The 17,729-nt window shown below is 45.2% G+C and overlaps 1 protein-coding gene across 1 annotated transcript in view; it reads right to left on the reverse strand.

The window, feature by feature from the left end:
• Positions 1–13,417, reverse strand: part of LOC124605414 (myrosinase 1-like) — a 184,106-nt gene extending 170,689 nt beyond the window's left edge. Inside the window, exon 1 of the mRNA XM_047137070.1 lies at positions 13,355–13,417. The gene's annotated coding sequence lies outside the window, so the exon portion shown is untranslated. The remainder of the gene's footprint in view (positions 1–13,354) is intronic.
• Positions 13,418–17,729: the final 4,312 nt, after the last annotated feature.

Genomic DNA, 17,729 nt, shown 5'->3' on the forward strand with positions numbered 1-17,729 from the left:
AGCGTCCTTTTCAGAAGCAAGAGTGAAACACTAACAATCCCTGTTTCCTCAACATTTTCCGAACGTTCTTATTGAACGAGAACGGGTCTCAAGCCGAACTCCACCGGCAAAGTTTCAGTGGTGGTCGTATGACCCAAAATAAGAAAAAAATGCGTAGTTAACTTGGAATCTAAAATTCAGATCTAAGAGCTATAAGCACTTGTTCCTCTTCGATACTGTGAATCATCTCTCTTATATTACAAGTTCTATGCTTTCCATATTTTGGAAATAGTAAAGACCACAACAAGACAAAAAAAGTCCAGCGAACATGGGTTCTAAACTGCACACCCTAAGAGCTAAGAGTATTACTCAGGAGAAGAGACATGTTTCACAGTGGCGAAGACGAACATGTCCTCAAAGGTCTTAAGGCAAGTATTTTTGAGCCTATGTTTACTGGACATATTTTTCTCGTCTTGGTCCATACTACCACCTCTCAAAATAAGGAAAGCAAAGAACTTTCAGTGGAAGAAATGTGTCTCACAGGAGCGAAGATGGCGAAATGCAAGTAGCTCTTCAGGTACGCATTTTAGACTCCATGTTTACTACACACTTTTTTCCAGTTTTGATCTATACTAACACCTCTGAAAGTTTGCCGCCATACACGATGTCCCGCTAATCTTGACCATACCAAATAACTTTTTGTCCTTTAGGAAAATATCGAGATAATTATTATTAAAGACAGTCCTATGTGGCACAATGTTCTTGTGGCTAAAAAACGATGCGTGTCATCTGGGCAGGGCATCATCAGGTTATCTGGAACTACAAAAAAAAAATGACATATCAAATAACGGTGCGTGGCCCTATCTTAGCTACTATACTCAATAGTGAATAACAAAAATGTAAATATGTAAGACGTAAGGAATAGCAAAAGGTCATAAATAAAACGTAAAAATTACTGCCAAAAAGCATTCGTCAAAAACGCCTAAATCTGGTAAACGAACGTGAACACCGTAGGAGATGGTATAAAAACCATCGAGAATAAACCTATAGAAGAATCCCACATGACGTAAAAGCTAAATGTACATCTCCACTGATTGTTGCAGATTCATAGCCCATCGAGGCATATCAATTATATTGCGCCGAATGGTCTGTGCTCCAACCCAGCTGGAGTGTGTCACGCGTCACAGCACTAGATATTGCTTTTGATGTCTATTCTTTCAGATATCGCCAAAAGAATAGATACCCCGCAGAATCTGCAGCTGTGATACATAATATGTAAACTGAAAGTGGAGGAAAGGTAAGGGAAGAAAGTGACGATATCACCTGCATTGGAACCAGTGGCGATGAGTGAAAACGTGTGCCAGACCAGGACTAAAACCTGGTACCTCCTGCTTAATAGGCAACTGCGTTAAGCACTGCGCCAACTGCACAAACATGCAGGGATCATCTCAGCGTGCTCCTCGCACCTGGCGCCACCGCGTATCTGCAGTCCCGTCCATGTCCTCCGTGCTCGCTAATTTTAGATTCCCGCTGGAGGTCCAACGTAAATGTAGATCTGCGCTGACATTTGTGGATTCATAGTCCTCAAGGCGTATTAGTTATACGAATGCATGGCGTCTGCTCTTTCAGACATGTCCAAAAGAACAGAGGCCATGTGGAATCTGCAACTGTAATAAATATTATGTAAATTAAAGGTGGAGGGGTGGGTTGCAAGGGGGGGGGGGGCAGTGAAATGAAAGGAAAGAGAAGAAACTAATGATATCAGCTGCATTGGAACTTAGTGCAGAATCACAGTTGTTGAGTGAAAATGAGTGTCAGACTGGGATTCAAACCCGGGATCTCCTGCTTACTAGGCATTTGCATTCACCAATGCACCACACAGACACAGTCTCAATCTCAAATGTGCTCCTCGACTGACCCACATACCCACCTAACACCACCACTTATCCACTGTCCCCATACATAGCCTCCGTGCAACGTTATTTTAGATTCACACTGAAGATCGAACGTAATCCATGTAATTGATGTGCCTCAATGGCCTGTAAATCCACAACCATTTTTCGGGCGTGTCTGAAAAAAATGGTTCAAATGGCTCTGAGCACTATGGGACTCAACTGCTGAGGTCATTAGTCCCCTAGAACTTAGAACTAGTGAAACCTAACTAACCTAAGGACATCACAAACATCCATGCCCGAGGCAGGATTCGAACCTGCGACCGTAGCGGTCTTGCGGTTCCAGACTGCAGCGCCTTTAACCGCACGGCCACTTCGGCCGGCGCATGTCTGAAAGAACAGACACCACGCACTCATATAATTACCACACCTCGATTGGCTATGCATCCACAACAGTCAGCGCAGATTCGCTTTTACGTTTGACCTCCAACGGGAATCTAAAATTAGGGAGCACAGAGGACACGGATGGAGACTGTGGGTAAGTAGTGCCGCTAGGTGCGAACGTGTGTTGGCTGAGGATGGTGTCGAGACAGTTCCCGCATTTGCGATTAATACTGCGCCCGGGTGGCACATTAGTTAACGCAGCTCCCTAGTAAGGAGGAGATCCCGGATTCCAGTCCTGATCTGGAACACACTTTCACTCATCGCCGCTGATTCCGCATGAGTCTCGATGTAGCTGATACCATCAGTTCCTTTCCTTCCCTTCCCTTTCCTTTCATTCCTCTTCCCCCTCCACCTTCAATGTACGTAATTTTTTGGTCATCAGTCATAGCAGTATGACCACGCGCATCAACTGTGGATATGGCACCCATACAAAGTGCCGGTAGCTGATTCGCGATCACACTGTGTATACAAAGTACTGACAGAATCAGAAGGGACTGATGCGCTATTGAAGACAACCGGGATTAGGTGGAGCAAGATGATAGTACGAGGGTTGACTGAAAAGTAATGCCTCACCTTCGTAGCTCTTCAGCAGTTGGCAGCATTGGTATGCGGCAGGTTGTTGCTTGTACGGTTGTATTGTTGCAGTGTAAAGTATGTAACCCTGCGCAGACGGTAGGTCAATAAGATTTATGCAACGTGCAGTCATTGAATTCTTGACAGCAGAAGATGTCACCCCAAAGGAAATTCATCAGAGAATGAAAGCAATTTATGGTGATTGTGTTGATGTAAGTTCTGTGCGTCGTTGGGCGAGTAAATTTAAAGATGTTGTGGCGGGAACATCTGACCCACGTGAAAAACAAAGAGTTGGACGACGTCCTGTGACAGCAACCACCGAGTTTCACAAGCAAAATATTGTCAGACTGATTCAGGACGATCGTCGTATCACTCAGAGAGAAATTGCAAGCGTATAATCAGAATTTCACAAGAATGTGTGGCACACATTATTGCTTTCCTTGACTATCGGAGGATCTGTGCACGATGGGTACCCCGGAGCTGACTCCTGAAGTGAAAGCGCACAGACTTGAAGTTTGCCAGGAACTCCTCTCGCGTTACGAGAGTGAAGGTGACGCCTTTCTCCATCCAATTGTGACAGGAGACGACATGTGGTTACACCATTACGACCCAGAGACGAAACGTCAGTCTATGGAATATCGACGCAAAGACTCGCCCCAGGAAAAGAAACTAAAAACGCTGCCCTCAGCTGGAAAAATCATGGACACAGTGTTCTGGAACGCAGATGGTGTTATCCGTGTTGATTTCCTTGATCGTAGAACAACAATAAATTCAGAATGTTACACCACAACGCTGCGAACTCTTTAAAAGACAGCTAATGAGAGTCCGAAAGGAAAATGGAGATGTTTTCCTGCAGCATGACAATGCCAAACCACACACTTCACGTGCCAGCATAGCAGAACTTCAGAGTGATTCTCACCACCGTACGGCATCCTCCATACAGTCCAGATTTAGCACCGTCTGACTTCCATCTGTTCCCAGTAATGAAGGACGATTTGCGGGGACTTCACTATGCTTCTGATGAAGCCATTGGGAGAACTGTGAGACTGCGGTTGCGGAAATAAAGTGTCGACTTCTTCCGTGACGGCTTCAGAAAAGTTGTTCATCGATGGCAGAAATGTATCCAATGGGATGTTGATTATGTGGAAAAGTGAATATAGGTAATTAAAGATCACATTCTAAGAATTATTTATGCGTTTGATTTATTAAAATATTCCCTTGCAGCCGGCCTTGTGACCGAGCGGTTATAGGCGCTTCAGTCTGGAACCGCGCGACCGCTACGGTCGCAGGTTCGAATCCTGCCTCGGGCATGGATGTGTGTGATGTGCTTAGGTTAGTTAGGTTTAAGTAGTTCTAAGTTCTAAAGGACTGATGACCTCAGATGTTAAGTCCTATAGTGCTCAGAGCCATTTGAACCATTCCCTTCCAAACCCAATTAACGATTGTGGAGGCATTACTTTTCATTCAACCCTCGTACAAAGCCATCAATGAAAAATCATTATAGCAGAGAGAAAAATTGTCATATACGAGCTACAAACACGTCGAATAGGAAACAAACTGTATAAACATTATTACAGAATCCTGTCGAATACCAGAGGTATGGAATGTCAAGTATGTGAAAGTACAATATTTAAATAGAAAAGATTCATAAACAGCACGAAGAGATGTTGTTATTTATTATATACATTTTTTATTTTTCTTCTAGAAGACATTACGTTGTCCTACCCAGGTGAAATGCGTGGTTTTTGAATTAGTAAAGGGTATTTTGCAAACTTGGGACTATCTTTTAATATTAATCACAAAGTGAGATTGGTGTACCACCGCGTCTCAGTGGACTGGAATATATATCAAGAAGATATTGTTTAACTAACAGAGGGACATTTACCAGCATGATTGACTTTCTCGTATTTTTGTTCGTTACGAAGGTGTAGTAATAGCACGTCTTTCTTAAGTAGCATCCTACACGTTTTACTCGGTAATTCACTTCTTCGCCTCCATATCTGTTCAGAACGTATTACAGTACGTGGCACTGTCCTGTGCTGGCATACATCCCAGGTCGCCGTGCTAACGTAAGTCGTCCACTCGCGTTGTGTGATGAGGGAAAGGAGGCGGTAAAGTCGCGTGCCGATATGCAGCCTACTCTTCTCGAATAGCAGCCAAGGGGGCCGCCGAACTTAACGTCCCCCTCGGACGGTCGGGTCTCCATTAATAACGTGTGTGAAATCTTATGGGACTTAACTGCTAAGGTCATCAGTCCCTAAACTTACACACTACTTAACCTAAATTATCCCAAGGACAAACACACAAACACACACACCCATGCCCGAGGGAGGACTCGAACCTTCGCCGGGATCAGCCGCACAGTCCATGACTGCAGCGCCTCAAGACAGCTCGGCTAATCCCGCGCAGCCTCCATTAATACTGTCATATCCTACACTGCAAGAGACACTGCAGAGAGCTTTGGAATTTAATTCAAGACACTGGCGAGAAGTCTGGTGATCAGGACCTCTAAGTCAACATCCCTCCTCCACTTTGTCGCAAAGGCAAACGGAAAGAAGCCAACAGCGAGTGACGCACCCGGGCGGTTTCCCATCCACGTTCGGCCCACGCGCGACATTGCTCATCTTCGGTGATGTGATGAAAACCGGTGTATTCAACGAGGCAAGAACCCGTTGAGTACTTTATTACGCGTACCCAGATTGTAAATAAGAAAATGTTATTGTAAATATCTTTTCGATAACTTATAGTCTCTTTAGATTAGTAACATATCTACTTTTTCTTCGTTGGCGTCAGTTGTACTCGCACAAAATTACAACTGAAGGCAGTTGACTGAATGAACGGTGTGCGTTTTTCTTCTATTTCCATTTGTTTGTTGCCAACCCCAATTGGACGAGTCACGTTATACGGATACCTGTGCTGTGTGCTAATACGAGTAAGTGAAAGACAGTTTTGTGTTTGTTTTTAATAAGGTCATGTTTACGTCGAGTGGTACACCGTGCTATATTTTGCACCAGGTGTTGAGGAGATGAAGTCGATTATCGAATAAAAGAAAAGACGTACTGCTGTCCACATGTTCGAAACGAACACAGTTTCAAAAAACAAAATCATGCTGGCTGATGTCTTCCTAGTAGCTAAACAGTATTTTGCTTCACACAATCCTTATTTACCAAGGAACACTGCCAAATAGCTACTGGAAAAAACAAATACTACTTTGTATGTGAAAAGGGCAAAAGAACGGATGAGCAAATCATAGACTGATTGCCGTAACATCGGTCTGCTGGAGTACTGTGGAGCTTGTTTTGAGCTGGAATATATCGGGTTTCCTAGAGAGACGAAAATTTTTAATCATTTATTAGCATGGATGGAGCAAGGTCAACAAGCAGATCCTGTTTTCCCGGATTTCCGGAAAGCTTTCAACACAGCACCACGTTATAGGCACTTAACATAGGTCCGATAATACGGAATGGGTTCAAGATATTGTGTCACTGACTGGAACGCTTTTTGAATAATACAGGCTTTTTGAATAATAGCAAGGGCGTTCAATGTGTAACGCAACACATCTTTTTCTGAAAGCGGGTTGGCTTTATTCAGCATTCCAATACCCCATATTACACCCCACTCTTTCGGCTACGAAACCCTTTTTTCAACATAACCCCCGTTCAACGGCATCACGGCACTTAACGAGGGGGGGGGGGGGGGGGTGTTATGCCCGCATGGTACTGCTCTACTGGTCGACATCGAAGCCAACGTCTTGTTGTATCAATAACCTCTCCTGCAGAGTGCATCCTTCATTGGGCCCCAAACAGATGGAAGACGGAAGGTACGAGGTCCGGGCTGCAGAATGGACAAGAAAGAACAGTCCAAAGAAGTTTTGTGAGCTCATTTCGGGTGCGCAAACTTATGCGAGGCCTTGCAATGTCACGGAGAAGTTCGTTTGCGTTTTTGTGGTGACGAACACGCCGAAGTCGTTTGGTCAGTTTCCTAAGAGTATACTTCGGAGTTGATCATTGCACCATGAAGGAGGACACCAAACGGAATAATCTCTTCAGATTCACTGAAGGCCGTCGTCCTGACTTTACCATTTGAGGGAGTGGCTTTGAAATTTTTTCTTCGGAGGAGAGGTGATGTGGCGCCACTGCATGGATTGCTGTTTTCTCTCCGGTTAGAAGTGATGAACCTATGTTTCATAAGATGTTCGACAAAAAATTGTCACGATCAGACTCGCAACGCGCAAGTAATTCGTCACGGATGGTCCTCTGTTGCTCTTTGTGGTCTGCTCTTAGGCGGCAAGGAGACCAGCAGTCACACACCTTTGAGTACCGTAACTGATGGACGTGTGTTTTAGCACTAGCAAACGAGAGGTCCAGTTGAGCAGCGAGGTATTTGATTGTGTTCCTTGTATCACCTCAAATGAGAGTGTTCATACGTTTCAACATTACAGTCTGTGCGGCTGGCCGGGAGATCGGACAGATTAGCGCGAACTTGTTGCGATGGAGACAGACGCCATGGCCAATGACTCATCGTGCTTTTGTTCACTGTCAGGTCTCTATCGACACTCTACAAACGTGTATGAATATCGGCGATGCGCTGGTTTTCTGCCAAAAGAAACTTAATGCTTGAGTACCTCTGTTACAGATGGCATTTTGAAGGCTACATATAGCACCGCCACCAATCGGAACTTCATGGAACTGTAGTAGCTGAAGCGGTTATATTTCACGATGTCTCAAAACAAGTTACGCCTTTTTTCAACCGAAACTGGCCGAGAAAAATGCTGTGTTGCTATACTTACTGAACGCCCCTCGTAGAATACAGTACGTTGTGCCGGGCGCTCGGTATTTGTCAACGTAGATATCGTCAGCAATGTTCACGCGAATGTGATAGGACCATTCCTGTTCTTCGCGTATTAAACTACCTGTCAAACAGGTTGGGCCGCAGTCTAACACTGTTTGTTGACACTTTAGTGTATAGGACGGGAAACTACGGAGAAGTTAAATCAAAATGGCTGAAGGAGTCTTTGAACCTGACTTCTCCACGAAACTAGACTTCAGATATAATGGATTTGTTGAGTCCAAGCATACATTGACTTTTTGTTATAGGGCGATCTTAAAAATTCTGTTTCCTGCCGTAAATATGAGTAGAAATAACAACCTACAATGCTTGAAACTTCCAATGTGATTTAGGAACGTGAAAAGCTAGTAGAAAGCGTAAACTACCCTGCCATTAGATAAAGGTGAATAATGAAACAGTAACAAAGAAAACCAGAGGGAATAAAAAATGTTTTGGATTTGCGGCTTTTAAATATCCCGGGCACATGTGAGTGTGGTAGCACTCGAGGCAGCCAGTGAGAACCTATAATTTCGTGCGGTTGTAACTAAAGCTCAGCTCCTGACTTAGGTCCATTGTGGGCCTTAATTATCGTATGGCAACGAAGTGTGGTCGATATTTCAACACGTAAGTGCGGAACCGATTTACGCTGGGAAAAATTAGTTGAAACGGTCACCAGGTGCAAATCTGGCGCTGTGAATGCAAGAAAGACGTATAGAAATGTTTCTGTATGTAATGGACTAAGAACTGGTCGTGGGCAGAAAATGTCCAACAAGTGAGAGAGGAATAATGTTGATTTTATTACTGACCGCCGCGTACAGACTTTGTTCAAAATCAGCATCGGAAACGTCGACGAGATGCTGTACACCGCCAGGTATGCTCCTGGTGGCCAAAATTTGAACTTCTTTTCTCCGCCGTAAATCACTTCTGCATTAATACATTAGCATGTTTTGCTGCTGTATAGCCATTTTAGCAGACACGACCTCCGTGAGTAGCTGTACTTTCATTATAAAGAGCCTGTATATCTACTCAAGAGGAGTCTGAATGCACAGGAAAGAAAGAAAGTCTCCAACCAACGACGGCCAGAGTGTGTCTGTATTTGAATATTGTATGTTAACTGGGGACCTAGACACGACGGAGAGGCTCCGTCCCTGCCGCAGCCGCAGTGGTCCACAACTCCACGACGACTACCGCAGTCCACTTCACACCTCCGCCGCCCCACGCCGAGCCCAGAGTTATTGTGCGGTTCGACCCCCGGTGGAACCCCCCAGGAACCCCCCCAGGGAACGTCTCACACGAGACGAGTGTAACCCCTATGTTTGCGTGGTAGACTAATGGTGGTGTACGCGTACGTGGAGAACTTGTTTGCGCAGCAATCGTCGTCATAGCGTAGCTGAGGCGGAATAAGGGGAACCAGCTCGCATTTGCCGAGGCAGATGGAAAACCGCCTAAATACTATCCACAGACTGGCCGGCCCACCGGACCGCGACACAAGTCCTCCGGGCGGATTCGTGCCGGGGACCAGGCGCTCCTTCCCGCTCCGGAAAGCCGTGCGTTAGGCCGCCCGGCCAACCGGGCGGGCGTTTCTGTAATTGCTGGGAGGAACTCCAAGTGTTGTTTGGACTGTAGGTCGGTGATAAAATAGTTAGTCCAGGTACCAGATGAATTTACAAACCTGCAGGACACGGAATTTGCAGGTTCTAGTACAGTTAATAGTAAACTAAACATTAATTAGGAATTCTGATAGAATTAACACTTTCTGGCAAGTTGACTTTTCTTTAGAATGGGGAAAGATGGGGTTAGTCTAACGAACTAAATTCGGTCTGAACAGATCTCGAAAGAGAACAGTATCGACCGACTGTCGCATCATCCTCAGCGCATAGGCGTCACCGGAAGCGTTTATGGAGGGACATACGGTCTAACACCACACTCCCTGTCATTGTCAGTTTACGAGACAGGAATCACTGATTCTCAACTAGGTAGCTCGTCAATTTGCCTCACAAGGGCTGAGTGCACCCAACTTACCAACGGCGCTCAGTGGACCCAGACGGACAACCAGCCAAGTGTTAGCCAACCCCGATAGTCTTTAACTTCGGTGATCTGAAGGGAATTTGTTTTACTAGAACGACAGATCTGTTAGCTCAAGGGAAATGAAGGATTCTAATAAATGATTCAATTGGGAACATTGAGAATCCAAGACGATCAGTTAAACATAAGGATTTGCCCAGGATGAAGTTTACAGCATAGAGAAAAAAGACGGAGACACATATACTTACTGTGGTAGGACACTGATGTTATGTCTGGTGTGAGGCACTTCAGGTTCTGCTGGAAGGTCGCTCAAGACTTCGGTTGTTAGAGTAAGCAATATTGGTCATGCAGAGTCATTTCATTTCTGAACGACATCTGAAGTCCATGCTGACCTGCATACAGCCTTCGCGCAAATATGCTCAGGAGTCACCTCTTACCAAAGCACCTACCACGCACCACCTTTTAATAACAAACACGTAAGCGCCCAACTTCCTTCTGTCAAGATTCTGTTTGTTTCAAGGCAACAACTAAAACTCGAGAAAGTGACCCTGAGATAGCCATTAACAGAACAGGCAAAATGTTGTTTTCTTCCTTACATTAGAGAGTGATGGAAAGATATTACTTGTTCTGCTTCGCCGGTGGCTGTGACCGAGCGGTTCTACGTGCTTCAGTCCGTAACCGCCCTGATGCTACGGTCGCAGGTTCGAATCCTGCCTCGAGCATGCATGTGTGTGATGTCCTTACGTTAGTTAGGTTTAAGTAGTTCTACGTCTAGGGGGCTGATGACCTCAGATATTAAGTCTCATTGTGCTTAGAGCCATTTGAGCCATTTGTTCTGCGTCCAATATTTCCAAGTATGTTATTAAGAAACTCTGCGAAGGCTATCTGGCATCATTTTCTGAAAACGTGTTTGTGTTAAGTTATTTTCTGGGTTCCCTCCGCTTCTTATGGATTCTTCGGAGTTCATTATCTTCCTTTTGTATGTTAATACGTACGTTTTGTTGGTTTTATTCCGCTGGATTCTATATGGACGTTCCTAATTTCATGGTCCTGTATGCGTGTGTTACATATATGTGGCTAATGGTGTTACCGGTTGACATCTACTGGTTTAGTTTATAGGCTATTGTTACATATAAAGAAAGAATTTGCCACGCGAGATGTTCATCGGCAGTTGTTCGTCCGCGTGTATCGTGTATGCTAGTTTTAATCCTGTGGATACATACTGACAATAGATGATACTAACGTTTGCAACCCTGTTTTACGTCCAGTAAATTTCCTGGAATTATAAGAAACGTTGATAACTTTTTCTTTGTTACTTTGGAGATATTGCATTTAAGGACAAATGGTTCAAATGGCTCTGAGCACTATGGGACTCAACTGCTGAGGTCATTAGTCCCCTAGAACTTAGAACTAGTTAAACCTAACTAACCTAAGGACATCACAAACATCCATGCCCGAGGCAGGATTCGAACCTGCGACCGTAGCGGTCTCGCGGTTCCAGACTGCAGCGCCTTTAACCGCACGGCCACTTCGGCCGGCGCATTTAAGGACACATTCGCCATGCTAGTGTGGTGGTGGACTACAGGGATGTGACTGTGTATAGAAATAACAATGGAGCATGTGTTTCTAGTTTTTTGTGACTTCAACACCGATTGTGTTGAACGTTTGTTCATAGTTTTTGATGCAGTGTTTACTCCAGCTGTTTGGTATTATGTTATTAGTTTGTTTAGTTGTTGTTGGTTTTGTACTCCATAATTATAGAGGTTCCGGTTAGGGATATATCTGATATCGATTATTTTGCTGGTGAAAGTCGTTGTACTCTTGGAACCCGTCGCGTACATTACCTAATTAAAGAATTTAATTATTGGAGTAAAAGATAAAAATATATTGAAAAAAGAGAGAAGGAAAAAGATTAAGCAATGTAGTTGGATGCCGAATTTCGTTTTGTATAGATAACGATAGTATATTTTTATTATGTAATTTTATGACGTGATTTATCCACTATTTAGTACCAAACTATGATTTTTTATTGTCTGTACATTCTTATTTTTCCATACACAGGGGCAAGAAGATGACGCTTTTTGCTTTGAAACCGGTGGCTTGTTTTGAATAAACGACTTTGGGTTTCAATACAGCTGTTGGTTTCAGTTATCATTATTTAAGTATTTCTTGTTCAGCTGGATTACCAGATGTATACAAGATGGTCGGAAACGGTCTGAAAACCCAGCAAGGGCCTTTCAGTGTAGAATATGTTGAGAAATAACTGTTAAGAAAGAAATTCGATGCGTTGCGCCGTTTCCGAGTTAATTAGCATTGAATTTAGCCAGTCAGGGCGATGAGTTTGCAAATTCAACCGGACATCCATAGACGGTGACTCCAAAAATGTTCTTCATTTGGTTTCCTAAAACTGAAAAGGAGGGTGATTCAAAAATTGAACATGGGACGTCAGTAAGCATCGAGCCCGAGCCAAAAGCTGAGCAGTCTCGTGCGCTGTCAGCAACGCTCTGAGAACAACTGATACTAATCGTATCTGGCGGGCCGTTTGAATGCGCTCGCGCAACGGCCTGATTGGCTAACTTCAATACTAATTAACTCGGAAACGCCTCAACACATCGAATTTTCGTCTTAACAATTATTTCTCAGCATAGCCTACCCTGAAGTACCCTCCAAGCTTTTCAGACTGTTTCTGACCGCTCTCTACTAATTCTGATATTAAGAATTTCTTTTTTTACGAGCTGAACGAAGTAACTCATTCTGCTTGAACTATGTTCTTAGCATGAAGCGTATTTGAAATGTTCATATATGAGTGAATTCGATAGTCACGAAATTGGGTATTTGTTCTGTCACCGGCTTAGTTATCGGGAGAATTGCAGCTGACCTCCAAGTGCTGAGTTGGTGCATTGCTGAGACACTGGACTCGCATTCGGGAGGATTTCCGTTCAAGTCCCCGTCCGGTCATCCAAATTTAGATTATCTACGATTTCCCTAAATCGTTTAAGACAAATTCCGGAGTGGTTCCTTTGAAACAGCGCGGCCGAAACCTCCAATCTGAGCTTGTGCTCCATCTCTAATGGCCGACGCCGACGGAATGTTAAATTCTAATCTTTCTTTCGTTTCTTTTTTCCTTCCTAGCTTTGTGCTGCCTGTGTAATTACTTCTGTACTGAATGGCCTTTAAAATCAAATCTTTTATCATTTCTTCCTCCCTGTGAGAGAGTACAAAAGAGGTCCTGTGTAGATTGAGAACAAAAAAGATGTAAACCATCTGCAACAATCTTACTCTGCGAAAGACTAATTTTGCTTTGCGATGCGCTGAAGAAACCTGGGAAAAAGTATTTTACCGAACACTTGTCCCTGATCCTATCACGTCACATCGCAGCGGAACGTACATGGAAGAGTAGATAATGGTGGTGTTGTGGGGTCGCCGCTAGAGAGGTACGGAGGTAAAAAAAAAAAAAAAAAAAAAAAAAGGGTGGGTCACTCTATTCGTCTTGTACGATGACTGTAATCCTCTGATTCCGATAATCTATGTTCATAACAATTTCTAAGAAAATCTTACTACTATAGGCAGTGGAAGGAGTTCCATAACAAAACTGACGGTGAACGTCGACTTACTTTCCGCAGGGAAGGCGTTCCGCGCGGTGCAGCTGTGAGGCCAGTTCTGACACAACTGTTTCCTCCCGAGTCCGCGTTAGCAGATAACAGAGGCAGTCCGGGTGTCCTCAGGCGCAAGTTGTCACGTGACCGGACACCTTAAAGCTCAGCGAAGATCTAGGTCAAGTAACAGCGGTCTATCCAAACACCTAGAGTCGCTTAACTCGCCATGTACGTATCAAGCTAACATGTAACTTGTTATCGACCGCTGAAACGTCCCCTTAGAAAAATTTATGAATGACTGTTCTGATGAACCTCTTACGCTATTTGCTGTTCAAGCAGCTGAGCAAAACTGAACGTACTCAGACATTACTCTCTTTACTTATTCTGATCAACACTAAACTGACACACAATATTTTTAGCGCAACGCAATCTGACTTTCAAAAATCCCTACAAAAGAATGGCCCTGACTAACAATAACCTATACCTTTCATGAATCACTTACCTCACAAAAATCTTCGTTAATCAAACTAATGCAACACAGCGTGCGCCAATACTACCAGCTGAATAAAAGATTCTAACTACTGAAGGCGCTAACTACTGATAGGCATAGTTGGCAAATGAAAGATTTTGATAGAGAACAAACAATGTATTTACATTAATAGTGTTCAAAAGTAATAATATATATATATCAGTTCATGACATCCAGTCTTAAAAATTTACTGTCTCTGATGGACACACGTCCAGGTCATCCGCTCTCGAAACTCCGCCATCTCTCTCCCCACATCCACCACTGCTGGCGGCTCACCTCCAACTGCGCAACGCTACGCGCTGTTCACATCCAACTGCCCAACATTACAATAGCGAATATTACAACAATGCCAAACAGCCATAGACTGCACACAGCACAGCCAGTGATTTTCATACAGAGCGCTACGTGGCGTTACCAATATAAAAGCCTAAGCAGCCTAGTTACACCACACGTTAATGTTCGCACCGGTTGTATCTACTTCCATGGTGGTAAATCGATATTTAGTAAGAAATCTCAGTACTTATCAGCGCGGTAACCTCAAAACCAAGCGATCCGGCGGATTGGTAAACACAGTGAATTCGTATTCCTGGAAGTTGGGTTTCAAATTGCCATCGGACCATTAGAAAAGATTTTCTGCAGTTTTCTTCAATACGTTGTCCATGGCGTGAAAACCTAAACATATTTTCGGATTTTTGAAGTATATCATAGTCGCCTTCGACGACTATTTATCGTAAGATCTATTATTGTTATGTCGACCGCGTGTGCATTATCAAGTGAAGAACTGCATACACATTGAGGTGTTTTAATTAGTGTTGCTTTTCTAACTTTATTGGAGCGGAAGGTTTTAGGTTACATTCAGATTCGTAAGGGTCCAAATAAAGTAGGATTTGTAGGAATCCCACAGCCCTTTAGCGATGCTATTAAGTTGATTTGTAAGGAGCAGCACAAGAAGTCGCGGGATACCTCAAATGGTTCAAATAGATCTAAGCACTATGGGACTTAACATCGGAGGTCATCAGTCCCATAGACTTAGAAGTACTTAAATCTAACTTACCTAAGAACATCACACACATCCAAGCCCTAGGCAGGATTCGAACTTGCGACCGTAGCAGCAGCGCGGTTCCGGAGTGAAGCATCTAGAACCGGTCGGCCGGCGTGGGATACCTCCCTATATCGTGTCGGAACTCCTTTTTCTCGGCGTAGTGCAGCAACTCGTCGTGGCGTGGATTCGGTAAGTCATTGGAAGTACCTGGCAGAAATACTCAGCCAAGCTGTCTCTATAACAGCACATAAACGCTAAAGTGTTGCCGATGCAGGATTTTTGTGCACAAATCGACCTGTCGGTTACGTCCCATAAATGTTCGTCTTGGGGTCTGCGAAATACACTCCTGGAAATGGAGAAAAGAACACATTGACACCGGTGTGTCAGACCCACCATACTTGCTCCGGACACTGCGAGAGGGCTGTACAAGCAATGATCACACGCACGGCACAGCGGACACACCAGGAACCGCGGTGTTGGCCGTCGAATGGCGCTAGCTGTGCAGCATTTGTGCACCGCCCCCGTCAGTGTCAGCCAGTCTGCCGTGGCATAAGGAGCTCCATCGCAGTCTTTAACACTGGTAGCATGCCGCGACAGCGTGGACGTGAACCGTATGTGCAGTTGACGGACTTTGAGCGAGGGCGTATAGTGGGCATGCGGGAGGCCGGGTGGACGTACCGCCGAATTGCTCAACACGTGGGGCGTGAGGTCTCCACAGTACATCGATGTTGTCGCCAGTGGTCGGCGGAAGGTGCACGTGCCCGTCGACCTGGGACCGGACCGCAGCGACGCACGGATGCACGCCAAGACCGTAGGATCCTACGCAGTGCCGTAGGGGACCGCACCGCCACTTCCCAGCAAATTAGGGACACTGTTGCTCCTGGGGTATCGGCGAGGACCATTCGCAACCGTCTCCATGAAGCTGGGCTACGGTCCCGCACACCGTTAGGCCGTCTTCCGCTCACGCCCCAACATCGTGCAGCCCGCCTCCAGTGGTGTCGCGACAGGCGTGAATGGAGGGACGAATGGAGACGTGTCGTCTTCAGCGATGAGAGTCGCTTCTGCCTTGGTGCCAATGATGGTCGTATGCGTGTTTGGCGCCGTGCAGGTGAGCGCCACAATCAGGACTGCATACGACCGAGGCACACAGGGCCAACACCCGGCATCGTGGTGTGGGGAGCGATCTCCTACACTGGCCGTACACCACTGGTGATCGTCGAGGGGACACTGAACAGTGCACGGTACATCCAAACCGTCATCGAACCCATCGTTCTAAGATTCCTAGACCGGCAAGGGAACTTGCTGTTCCAACAGGACAATGCACGTCCGCATGTATCCCGTGCCACCCAACGTGCTCTAGAAGGTGTAAGTCAACTACCCTGGCCAGCAAGATCTCCGGATCTGTCCCCCATTGAGCATGTTTGGGACTGGATGAAGCGTCGTCTCACGCGGTCTGCACGTCCAGCACGAACGCTGGTCCAACTGAGGCGCCAGGTGGAAATGGCATGGCAAGCCGTTCCACAGCACTACATCCAGCATCTCTACGATCGTCTCCATGGGAGAATAGCAGCCTGCATTGCTGCGAAAGGTGGATATACACTGTACTAGTGCCGACATTGTGCATGCTCTGTTGCCTGTGTCTATGTGCCTGTGGTTCTGTCAGTGTGATCATGTGATGTATCTGACCCCAGGAATGTGTCAATAAAGTTTCCCCTTCCTGGGACAATGAATTCACGGTGTTCTTATTTCAATTTCCAGGAGTGTACTTTAACTCTACTATCAGCTCTTACCTAATGAAATCGGGACTCATCTCACCAGACCACGGTTTTCCAGCCGTCTGGATTCCAACCGATATGGCCACGAGGCCAGTAGAGGCGCTGTAGGCGATGTCGTGTTAACGCCAAATTTCGCCGCACTGTCCTAACGGATACTTTCATCGTACGTCCCAAATTGATTTCTGCGGTTACTTCACGCAGTGTTGCTTGTCTGTTAGCACTGACAACTCTACGCAAGCACATCTGATCTCGATCGTTAAATGGAGGCCGTCGGCCACTGCGTTGTCCGTGCTGAGATGTAATGCCTTATGTTTGGTATTCTTAGTACGCTCTTGACACTGTGGCTCTCTGAGTATTGAATTTCCTGCCGATTTCCGAAATGGAATGTCCCATGCGTCCAGCGCCTACTACCATTCCTCGTTGAAAAAATTCCCGTCGTACGGCCATAATCGCCGCGCGGGGTAGCCGCGCGGTCTTGGGCGTCTTGTCACGGCTCGCGCGGCTCCCCCCGTCGGAGGTTCGAGTTCTCCCTCGGGCATGGGTGTGTGTGTGTTGTCCTTAGGATAAATTAGTTTAAGTTAGATTAAGTAGGGCGTAAGCCTAGGGACCGATGACCTAAGTAGTTTGGTCCCACACTCCTTACCACAAATTTCCAAAAAAATTTCCGGCCATAATCACGTCGGAAACATTTTCACATGAATCACTTGAGTACAAATGACTGATTCTCCAGTGTATTGCCCGTTTATACCTTGTTCACGTGATACCACTTCCATCTGTGTATTTACATATCACCAGTCACCGCAATGCATTGTGAGTCAGCGCGCGGCGAAAGTTTAAAAATTCATAACATATATATATGTCTTCATTAAGTCCCTATGTTAAGTATTTAACGTCGTTATCATCTTCTACGTCAATGACGTGAAATCACCACATATGTACAATATATTAATTGAAACTGAAGCTTTTGCAGCGTATACAGCACACATATGTCGTGGTTTCACCTCATTTACGTAAAATATGAAACAACTTTAAACACTCAACATATAG

Source organism: Schistocerca americana, chromosome 1, assembly GCF_021461395.2.
Source record: "Schistocerca americana isolate TAMUIC-IGC-003095 chromosome 1, iqSchAmer2.1, whole genome shotgun sequence".
NCBI classification, from domain to species: domain Eukaryota; kingdom Metazoa; phylum Arthropoda; class Insecta; order Orthoptera; family Acrididae; genus Schistocerca; species Schistocerca americana.